Source organism: Nuphar pumila, chromosome 12 (genome assembly GCF_984573655.1).
Source record: "Nuphar pumila chromosome 12, dmNupPumi1.hap1.1, whole genome shotgun sequence".
Lineage (NCBI taxonomy): Eukaryota > Viridiplantae > Streptophyta > Magnoliopsida > Nymphaeales > Nymphaeaceae > Nuphar > Nuphar pumila.
The window spans coordinates 26,332,220-26,344,456 of NC_143260.1; positions in this window are offsets into that span (position 1 = coordinate 26,332,220).

Consider the following 12,237-nt stretch of genomic DNA (forward strand, 5'->3'; position numbering starts at 1 on the left):
ACTCTACCGGATCTGACTATTGGATTAGTATTCAGTCAGATATCCGACCCAAATCCAAATTGTTAATGTCCCTAATTGCAAATGGGTTAGATATCCGTCAATCAGATTGGGTCTGGTTATGGATTTGGATCAGATCTTAATTTGTGGTACCAAATGGAATGACATGGAACCCAGTTTTCGTTCAAGAATTCAATGTTAAACCCAGTTTTCGTTCAAGAATCACCCGGTTCAAGATCCAGGTTCATTAGAACCCACCTAATATGTTCGCGCATTCCAACATGAACTAACCCCATCTGTTCTCTCTCTCTCAAAAAAAAAAAAAAAAAAAACCTATCTGAAAATACAGGTCAGAGTCTGGTTCAGTCCCGGGTCCTAACCCTGACCCACTTGCGTCAATAAAACGAAGCAGCCGGCAAGCTTCTTCCCTTTGACTCTTTGTTGGGCTGGCTTTTGTTGACTTGACTCACAAAAAGTGGGCGGAGAAAATCTCCCCGTTCAGACGCAAGCAACAAAACTCTGATAAGAAAACGACACACGGCACCTGTTGCTTAATTAGATAAATACAAATTTAGGCATACACAAATAGGGATGGCAGTGGACCGGGGACAATTAGGCCCGGCCCTGCCCCGCCTCGCCCGGTTTGGACCGGGGATGAAAGGCATGAAATGGGGATGGAGGCAGAGATGAAGGTTAAAATCTATCTCCATGAGGGGATGGAGGAGGGGATGGACTTACACTTTCCCCGATCTCGCCCCGTTGCCCCGCCCCGTCCCATCTCGTCCCCTTCCCCAATCCTTCAAGGGATGACTACAGCCTGAGGGAAAATGGGGCTCTGCCCTGCCTCGCTCCCTTTTGGATCGGGGATAAAGGACTTGAAATGAGGATGGGGTGGGGGTTGAGGTTAAAATTCATCCCCGTGCAGGGATGGAGGTTCGGATTTTGAGATGGGGCGGGGGTGGAGACCTTGTCCCCGGCCACCCGTCCGGGTCCACTGCCATCCCTATTCACAAACATAGTTGATATTTTGAAAATATCATGATTTTTTCAGCCATAAGGCCTCAATAAAATATTACCTGTTTTCAAAGTGCCATGATTTTATTGCAATATTAATTACGTGTGTCTATTTTTTTATGTTTTTAATTTGTTACACGTTATATATTTTATTAAAATTTTAAAATCTTGTTTGCACTAACATTTTCTTGAGATTTTCCAAAAAACCAAAAAAGTTACGGTGTTGTTAGCCTATATATCCAGATTTCGTTCCTTGAGTTTAACCATAGTCACAAATTTCATTCTCGGCAAATTCTCGACAACGGAATATCTCGGAAGTTTCTGAAATTATTTGTATTTATTGAGAAAATCTCCGGAAAATATCGGTTTTAAAAAAAAATACTGTAAAATTTATATATGAGAAAGGATGTAAAAAACTCATAAAAAAAATACATTAGTGTATCTAAACACATTTTTTTTCCCTGGCATGTTAGGCTGCTTTTTAGCTGCCATAAAAGTCGCGATTAAAATGCAATAAATTAGAGTTAGGAGAGATTTTAATAATCTTGTGATATAATTGGGATTATTCCCATTTTTTGTTTATATCGCAATAATATCGTCAGATTTTCAAAATCTGGGGGATATTTGTTACCTCAAAATCCAATTGCTCCACGGCGTTGCATTTGGCTTGACGTCAAACGTGACCTAGTTTGCAAACTACAACGATTTCACTCTAGTGAAAAAGCGCCGATTCGTGAAGTTGGTCACGATTTTACACGATCCTAAACTTGTACTCGGAGCAGCTGGAATAATAATCGTAAAAACGTTTGCTGCACTAGCTCGCACGATCAACCCTTGTTCTGGAGCTAGATTTTCTCGCCCATTGCCCACAACGGCTTTGCATTTCTCATAGTAAAGTGCCCTTCCCTTGTCTGGTAGGAGCACCCAGTCCACGTCACCTTGTGTTGGGACGTTGCAGGTTCAAAACCCATAGCTGTATAACTGGTACGGGTATGCCTAACCCCTGATTGTCTTTAAAAAAAAGTGCCTTTAATTGTGTTCGGCCTACCTACGTGGATGTGGACTTTAGGCGTAATAAGTGTGCTGAAATTCATATGGGGCTACAAAAATCAGTGGTTGATATTGCACCAAATTTTCAATTTTGAAAAAAAAATTACATAAAAAACATGCGATACAAAGTGTGAATCCTACAAATTGACCATAAAAGAAGCATTCATGGATTCAGATCGAGCAAATAAAACTCACATCTACGATTTATTTTTCTAGATATTATGGTATCATTGAGAGAGAGAGAGAGAGAGATTAACGGCCACTGCTCTTGGTCCAACGTGCAAGTAGGGATGGCAGTGGGGCGGGGGACAAGGTCTCCACCCCCGCCCCGCCTCAAGATTTTATCCTCCACCCCCGCCTCCATCCCCGGCCGGGAATGGATTTTATCCTCCATCCCCGTTTCATGTCCTCTATCCCCGGATGAGGCGGGGCGGGGCAGGGATATTGCGGGGATGAGTGGTCGGGGCGGGGAAAAGTGCACGTCCATCCCTGCCTCCACCCCCGGGCGGGGATGGATTTTAACCTTCATCCCCGCCTCCATCCCCGTTTCATACCCTTCATCCCCGGTCCAAACGAGGCGAGGCGAGGCCCCGCTTTCCCCCGGTCCACTGCCATCCCTACGTGCAAGAATCTCACAATGATCAGCTTATGAAATTTAGTAAGGTCCATCAATGCGGACGAGTCGCCTCTTTCCTCACAATAAAAAAAAGCAGCAGCAGCGCACTCAAGTCTCATTCGCAAACAGTTGGCAGGGAGCCGTCCAATACAACCCACCCACCCAAAACAACCAACGCCCCCAATTTTCTTCACGTCCATCGTTCTAAGAAATTTCCACTCCCTTATCTCTGTCTTCTTCACAAAACTAGTCAGTCCACCTACTTGTAACATTACCAACACTTAGAAAAAAGAGCGTGAAATTGTTGCATAATATTTAATTTATACCGATATGGAAACGTGGTGTCGGATAAGACGATTTAAGCCAATGTGGCGAGGCCATAAGGGCAACTATATTTTTTAATACAAGCTCAAGTTAGACATGTAACGTGGTGACGTGCACTAGCTGCTCTTATCGGACAAATTGAGCCCTCGTGTGACAACTCTTAAAAAAAATGTATTTTTTAAAAAAAAAATATTTTTTTAAAAAAAATTCAAACCCTAAATTTTGAAAAAATAAATAAAATTTTTTATTCGTTATAAAGTTTCGTATGATTTTCGAAAGTAATATGTCAATGAGTTCATCTATGACCACATTTCAATCATTTCAAATACTCTGAGCACAAGCGTGGGCATATATTAGCCTCCCAGTATTAGATTCAGTATAAAATCATCTATAAGCACAAATCAATTGAAATTATTACTCTAAAGATTCTCACACGTAGAAAAATGTAGAAGACAAAATTTTATTTAATGTTTAAGACAATTAAAGAGTTATATAAAGATTTAAAATTTTAAAATCAAACGCGCAACCATTGTACAAATGAAAAGATAGAATTCATAAGTATTATCATTCCAAAATATTAGAAGTCTTTCAACTTAAAGATCTAGAAATAACAGAGTTAAATTGTTATAAGTTTATAACCATCAAAACTGTCTAGATCCCCCAAGGATCGTAGTAGGTAAGAGTGGAGCCTTAAACCGCACAACAACTCGCACTTCGCTTCAGTCCTCTATAAGGTTATTTGTAATATTGTAAGGCATCAACCACTTGCTTGTAGAAAATCTAAAAGTAAACTTGAAGAATACATATTAAGTTTGTAATGACACAATCAGAGTGTGATTCCTATCATTTACAAAAATGAGGATCAAGAAAATTCACCACTTTTGTGTAACAAATTGAGCCCTCGTGTAACATCTTTAAAAAATTTAACTTTTAAAAATAAAATTAAAAACCCTAAATTTTGAAAAAAAAATAAAATTTTGTATTTGTTACATAGTTTTGTATGATTCTCGAGAGTAATATGTCAATGAGTTCATCTATGACTACATTTCAATCGTTTCAAATACTGAATGGTTCGTCTGAGTGCAAGCGTGAACTTATATTAGCTTCCCAGTATTAGATTCAGTACAGAATCATCTATAAGCATAACTCAATTAAGATTATTACTCTAAATATCCTCACACATAAAAAAATACAGAAGATGAAATTTATTTAATGTTTAAGACAACTGAAGAGTTATATTTTATTTTAAAATTTTAAAATAAAATGTGCAACCATTGTATAAATGAAAAGATAGAATTCATAAGTATTATCATTCTAAAATATTAAAAATCTTCAACTTAAAGATCCAGAAATAACATAGTTGAATTGTTACAAGTTTATAACCATCAAAACTAGGGATGGCAGTGGGGCGGGGCGGAGCGGAGCGGGGGACAAGGTTTCCACCCCCGCCCAGCCTCAAAATTTTATCCTCCACCCCCGCCCCGCCTCCGCAACGGGGATGAATTTTATCCTCCACCCCCGCCTCCATCCCCGTTTCATACCCTTCATCCCCGGTCCAAACGGGGATGAGGCGGGGCGGGGATATTGCGGGGAAAAGTGGTCGGGGCGGGGATTAGGCGGGGATCGTGGCGGGGAAAAGTGCACGTCCACCCCCGCCCCGCCTCCGCGGCGGGGATGGATTTTATCCTCCATCCCCGTTTCATACCCTTCATCCCCGGTCCAAACGGGGCGAGGCGGGGCCCCGCTTTCCCCCGGTCCACTGCCATCCCTAATCAAAACTGTCTAGATCCCCCAAGGATCGTAGCAGGTAAGAGTGAAACCTTCAGCCGTGCAACAACTCGCACTTCGCCTCAGTCCTCTATAAGGTTATTTGTAATATTGTAAGGCATCAACCACTTGCTTGTAGAAAATCTAAAACTAAACTTGAAGAATACATATCAAGTTTGTAATGACACAATCAGAGTGTGATTCCCATCATTTACAAAAATGAGGGTCAAGAAAATCTACATCTAAACATTCGCATAACATTTATAACCATTTATTTCATAACATTCATAATTACGTAAATTGTATCTATATATTCAAAATTACATTCATTTTCATTTATGACATTAAAGATTACATTCATTCATATCCATGGCAGGTATTCGCATAAATGAATGACAATACATAATTCATATATATTTGCATAAACATAATTAGGTCAAATCACATTGATTGTGTCTAGCGTGAAACACACACACATACTTCTCAAACAATTCAGCACATAAGAGTCCCTTACAAACATAACATATGCTTTTAAAAAAATACATATGAGTAATAGGTTGAAATCTCATTCAACCATCTTAGCATACTTGATACGCGCATGATTTCATGTACAATAAGACATAATAGTCTATGTAAATCTAAACTTTCACATTCTTTTTTCTCAAAAGAGCATACTCATGTCCAACTCATGATTATGATGTGCATTATTTAAATTATCAGTTTTCACTTTCATTCTCAAAACACTAATGCACTTTTGCATTAAGATAAATAAGAGCAAACCCTAACTCAGCCTTTTCTGAGTGTCTCACACACACACTCACCTCACGTGCACCAACAAGTTTATAACTTACATCAACAAGTCAATCCCATGACCACAAACATGTTTTTTTCATTTACATATAAAATTCATATGCAATGACAATATGCAAACCTTAATAATCTTTATATGTTTATGCATATGATAGCAGTGATTCTAAAAAAATCCAATTCATTGTTTCTCTTGTTTATTCAGATACATCTGGTATAAAAAAGGGTATAAACATCCAAAAATAACCATAAAAATATTTATTATTCTATGTATTTTATTTACCCTCCTATGGTTTAATTAATTCTTTCTCGAGCGATTCAACCCTACAATACAACGGTTAGGAGAACAAACTCATAGTCTCATGTTTCGGCCTACGCCAAACCAAAATCATTGGTAAAAAAATGGGTATGCATCTCTAACTCTATAGAGTTGTAGTACTACCACTTAGGACTCATTAGTAGACTTGTCTCCTAACCTCCGTGGAAAGGAGATAAAAGGTGCTTTGAGCCCTCGAAAATTCGAAATGTTCTACAAGGCTTGTACTGCCCTTTCCTCTTTTGAGAGGACAAAGAGATCGGGATAGACCCTGTAATCTCATGAGATCGGGATAAAATTCAGTCATCTCTAAGAGTCTGGTTTCATCAGCACCATAAATGGACCATGGTCTAAGGTTATCTTTATTATTAAGTCATAGATTACATTCAAGTATTATTATCTTATAGGATAACCCTCTCATGCCCTCATACATGATATCATCAGTTCATGCCCTCACGCATGACTATATAGTTCATGTCATATGCATGACTTAATCTTACATGCTCTCATGCATGTTATATGTCATCTTGTAACTATGTCATCATGCATACTACATGACATATTCATATTTGCTTTTATGCATGATACTATCATGTCATGATTCATCTACACATGCACTCATATATGATCCATTTATAACATGCTTTCATGTATGATTGATTCAATTACAACATGTCTTATGCATAATTCAACTATATATGTTTTTATGCATGAAACATATTATAGATGACTTAATTTATCATGCATGATACATGCTACATCATAATTTCACACACAAACAGGATACATGTTAAACCTTATTCATGTTCACACACATGATTCATTCATTTCAATGCATACATTCATAATGCATACTTCACATACATGACATGTTTTACACAATTATCATTTCATACAAGCATTCATAATAGACATGTTAATCACATCAATCACGCAATATTCATTTCATATAATTCATGCTCAAACATGTACCTACAATCAACACATTTTATATTCCACTATCTAAAATCATAAAGAGCATGATCTTCAGAACCACAACAAGAAATACTTTTATTCTCATACATTCAAATCATGCCCAACATGATATCCAAACTACAGTCACAACAGTCCTAAATATCCATAACTAAGTGGCGTATGTACACATAACGATGTGACATACAAGTACTTATAGTCAGCTCAGCACGATCTCCAAATTATAGTTACAACAGTCCTACATATCCACAATTAAGTGGTATGTGTAAGCATGAAAGTGTTGTATAACTAAAATAAATTAATGTAATGCATTTGCCCAATTTGTATTTTGTATTATTTTTAATGCGCATGGCTTTTCTAGTTGCAAGCGATACTTAGCAATAAGTATCATTTATTTTCTTTTTCATACCTACAAATCAAATAGCACAGTGCAATATATACAACTCTAAGCATTTATGATATTACAACTAAACTGATAATTACATCTAAGCACATTCCATTTGCAAGAACAAACTATGCACGTGCATAGACCACACTAGTGATGTATACGTTAACATGGTTAACTACGAACATTCTCGTACTCTCAAGTGCATGTTTATGACACAAACTATGAAATCAAAAGTATATTTATAATATATATAAAACCTATTTTGAAACGAAGTTTCAAACATGCATATCTGACATTTGAAAACCCTTTTGAAACCTTGTTCGAAAACCACATTCAAAACTGAAATTCGGTCTCACATAAGCATTTCATTGAACACTTAGAATACAACAAAATTCTCAAAACATAATCAAATTTTAAAATTATACAACATGCTTAACAATGTTAATACACTACACTAATCACGCTAACAACAAAATCAATGCATTTGCTAATTTATTTCATGCAAAACCATCAAATTAGGCATTTCTAAACCTAATTTGCTACACATAATACCATGTTACGATACCTAAGCAAAGTATCATTAAGACACACTAGATTAATACCAAACAATAAAAATTTGTATTCTACACATTTAGTTTAGTAATCCTATCTTTGCGATGTGATAAAAAGATTAACAAAACTCAAAAAACCAAGAAGTTTCACGTAAACCACAACAAATTATTGCATAGGCAATTTATAGAATACTTGGTGTGTGACATGCAACACCAAGCAAACCACAAGAACAGGGTTAGTTGGGCGTCCTCTTATAGTGGAAGAGTACTACAGTGCTACACACATAACGATAAATTCATCAAAATATGTTTCCACATACGAGTGACAAAAACTATAATACAAATTAGTAACCCGATTAGAGAAAGACCATAAAACAATATATTAAAAGTATAAAACAAGGTTGGAAAGCTATGTTGGGCATCTTTGCAAGTCTGCACATTGTCCAATGCATAGCCACAACATTTGCATGATGATTGAGGCACCTGATTCTAAGGGAACTACCAAATTTCCTTAAAAACTCGATCCAAAATAGGAAAATACTAAGAAAATGATGGCTAAACGAATGAGACCCATGCTGTCATGGCTGACAGGGGTGTCATCAACAACTGGGCATGATTCCCAATGCTGAGAATCAAGCATGCAAAATAAGAAAGACATAATCAATGAAAAATCGATAAAGAACACTAAAAAATACGAAAAAAATAGTATGGCAGCGAGGAATGCATACCTCACATGTTGCTTAATGTGTTAAAGATCTTGATCTATTGGGCATGAATTCCAATGCAGGAAAAATGCAAAAAAATAAAACAAACCCTAATTAAGCCAATCGGCTAGGGCTAAAAATACTTAAAATCAATGAAAATAAGAAGAAAAAGGAGATAAAAAGGGAGAATATACACCTTCACACGAGATTGAAGTTGGGAAAAGGTTCAATCTGATTGGGACTGTTCTCGATGCTGGATGTGGTGCAAAAAACCAAAGAAAACCTAAATCGGCTAGCATAATACTCAAAAGAAAAGAGTTTGTAGGGTTTGGAAAAAAAAATTATATCGAAAAAGAACCCCTACACGCCCAGGGTCTCACATAGTTTGAATTATTTTTTTTAAATAGTTTTCTTGAAAAATCTGAATTAGCCTCAAGAAATAAATTATAATAAATAATTTAGTTATATGAAAATTCAAAAATTTATTATTGGAATTTAATTAGGTGTAGAGTTAACTTAAATTTCATTTATCAACATTTGATGTAAATTTATAATTTCATTTATGAAAGATTTTATTTGAATTAAATTGAATTAAAGTAGAATTTTATGGAATGGATTTCAAACAATTAACCAAAATTTATAAAATGGTAGGAGTCTATAGGTGGGTCGTCCCATCTTATATGGAATCTTAGTTTAAACTTTAAATACAATAAAAAAACAACCTTTAAAAACAAGTGAAATTGAAACTTACCAAAAGAAATTTAAAAAAGAAAAAATCAAGTCAAAACTTTTCTTTTTCAAAAAGAAGAGCCCATAAGGGGGGCACCAACCCTAGGAGATTCTAGAAAGGTCCAGCAAGGGCTGGACCAATGAAAGAAAGAAAGAAAGAAAAAAAAAAAATCAACTTGGTTGCCAAGCAAGCAAGCTGAAGCTTTGGGAAGAGAGGCCAACCCATGGGGGTGGACCTACCTCCTTCCATATATCCAAATTACAAAGTTAATTAATTAAAAATTAATTAAGTAGAATGAAAATTTGGACATAACTAAATTTAATAAAATTATAGGAGTCCATAGGTGGGCCATCCCATCCTATGTGGCACTCCTTTTCAATATTTGAAAAGTTAAAATGTGAATTTAACTTTAAAAATAAAGTTATTTTGAATTTTTTCAAAAAGTAAGACATGAGTAGAAAAGTCAAAAGTTGCCTTTTCTTGGTAGAAGCCTCCCAAAAGAGGGGCGTCTCATCCTAGATGGTTCTAGGATGGGGATGGCTAGAATAAGGAATATATATATATATAAAATAAGGCTAGTCAAACTTGCTTGCCAAGAAAGTTTGAAAATTTGAATATGGAAAGGTCCAACCCCATGGATGTCAACCAACCCATACTCTATTATATTTAATATAATGTAAGCTATATAGTATGAAATAAATACATATGATATATATTATACCCTAAGCTAGCAAAAAGAAAATACAAAAAAAGAGAAATTAGAAAAGAGAAAAGGAAATAGAAAGAAAAATGAGAAGAATAGAAAGAAGACCTTGATTGAGATCAAGGGCTGAGAATAACCCAACCCTTGACCTCCACTCTAACTCCTATAAAACCATGGGTGGGGCTCACGCCTCCATCCTTCCCCTATTTGCTTCCTTGAGAATTTCTCTCTTGATCTCCCTTTTCCCCTTTTGCTTCCTTGATTCCCCTCCTTTCTCCACTCTTTTCCCTACACTTCCCCTATGTTTTCCTATCTTGGCCCAACAAGGAGGGCATCCACGTGCGTGTGCGAAGTGTAGGAAGTTTGTTGGCGCGGTCACCATATATATTGGGCGGCCAGATCGTGTACAAGGCTCATTTTTGCAAGCTACAAGAGTATTTTCGCAAAAGAGGTAAGGTGTTCTATTCTCTACACGTAAATCAGAACTCGTAGGCACGAGTTCTTCCAATTTTTCATAAGAACAAACCCTATACCATGCCCTTCATGCATGGGTTTGGCATAAGATTTGTCAAAATATAAAATAGAGAGGGATTTCGAAAGAAAACCCGCTCTCAAAATCGATTTCTCCAAAATTGGGTTTTTGAATCTGATTCAAACTATTATTAAAAAGAAAGATTTTTGTAAAAAGACATATGGGACTTAATTAAAGAGGGTTGATTCTGATTTCCCCTAGAAGGAATCGATTCATCCTCCTACTAGACGAATTATTGAAATTTAAAACGAAATAAAACAAGTATCGCATGATATGGACTTTGTCAAAAATAAAAACTATAATTTTTGAAAAATACATGTAATATTTATTTATTTCTATCAAAATTTTAGTTAGAAATTGTAGTTTCTGTTCATATGCATGTATTGTAGTACTTAGCATGTTTTTTCTTATTTTCTTCATGGATAAATATGTGTTTCTATGTGCCTTATTGTAAAAATACTGAAACTATTTCTAAGGAAATAGGGTTTGGTTAGATGGATCATTTGTCCGATCTAACAACTGAAAAAATAGAATTTATTGATGTTATTTTAGAAGATTCATTTTATATGTTCATGTGAAGAAAAAAAACTTAAAAATCTGAATTCGGATGACCTGTTTTGGCCCACCCGAATGCATATTTTTGGTTAATACGTATTTCTGGCCTGATACCTAACCGGTAAATCATTTGTATCTTCCTTATCCGAAGAAATTTTTATGAACAATTTATTGCATTGGAAAGCTAACAAAGTTTTATATATTTTATAAAATCTGGAGATTTTTTCATAGAGTGAGCACAAAGTTGTGATCGTCGAAACAGAAAAGTATAGGCCTACACTAAATTGTTCGTATTTCCCTCGTCCGGAGGAATTTTTATGAATGGTTTCTGGTGTCAAAAAGATGACAACATTCTCTACAAACTGTAAAAACTTCAGCTCTATCCAACAGACGTAAATTTTTTTGCAACCTCTGTAACAATCAGACAAAATTGGGTTTTTGCAAGTTTAAAACTAGTTTAAGACCCACTATCAAATGCTTGCAAATTCTATGCATCTTCGTGTGTGACTTTGCAAATTAATGACATACTATTTATAGACTATTAAAATCATGTTTTCTGTAGGGAGTTAAGTGCCACCTATAGGTCATGAACTGAATAATATGTGAATGCGCTAGCATGCCTTTATGGCCTCTCACTAATTAATGGACTGTAGTGTCCGTCTTGCGAGTTAAATATGAATGTTAATGGACTATGCATGCTATATTTTTTTTATATGACTGCCATGTACATGATGATGATGATGATGATGTGAATAATTGGATGCATTTAGTGTAACAAAAAATTCATTGCTTTAATTATGCTTAAGTGGTTAAATTTTAAAAGAAAGAAGCATGTGCAATGAGACCGAATTAATTGGTTCAAATATGTATCCATAGGTCCCGAAGTGGCCGAACCCCTTAAGTGGGATTGTTATATGAATGTTGCATATAAAATAAATAACTTAAAAGTTTAATCATGTAACAATAAAAGATCGATGCTTACAAAGAGAAGGTGGGTGGTACTAGACTGGTTTTGTGGGTATCAAATTGAGCATGGAAGGTTGCTCCTCCCCAACCACAAAGATAGGGGAACCCTCTACATTATACTGCATCATGGAAGTACATAATCTCATGAGTAAAGTTTGATACATCAAGATGGTAGTGTGTGAGCTTCTCTCGCTCTAGAGAATGGTGCCCAACCAGACCAAATCCACACTTGTTTGAAAATATTG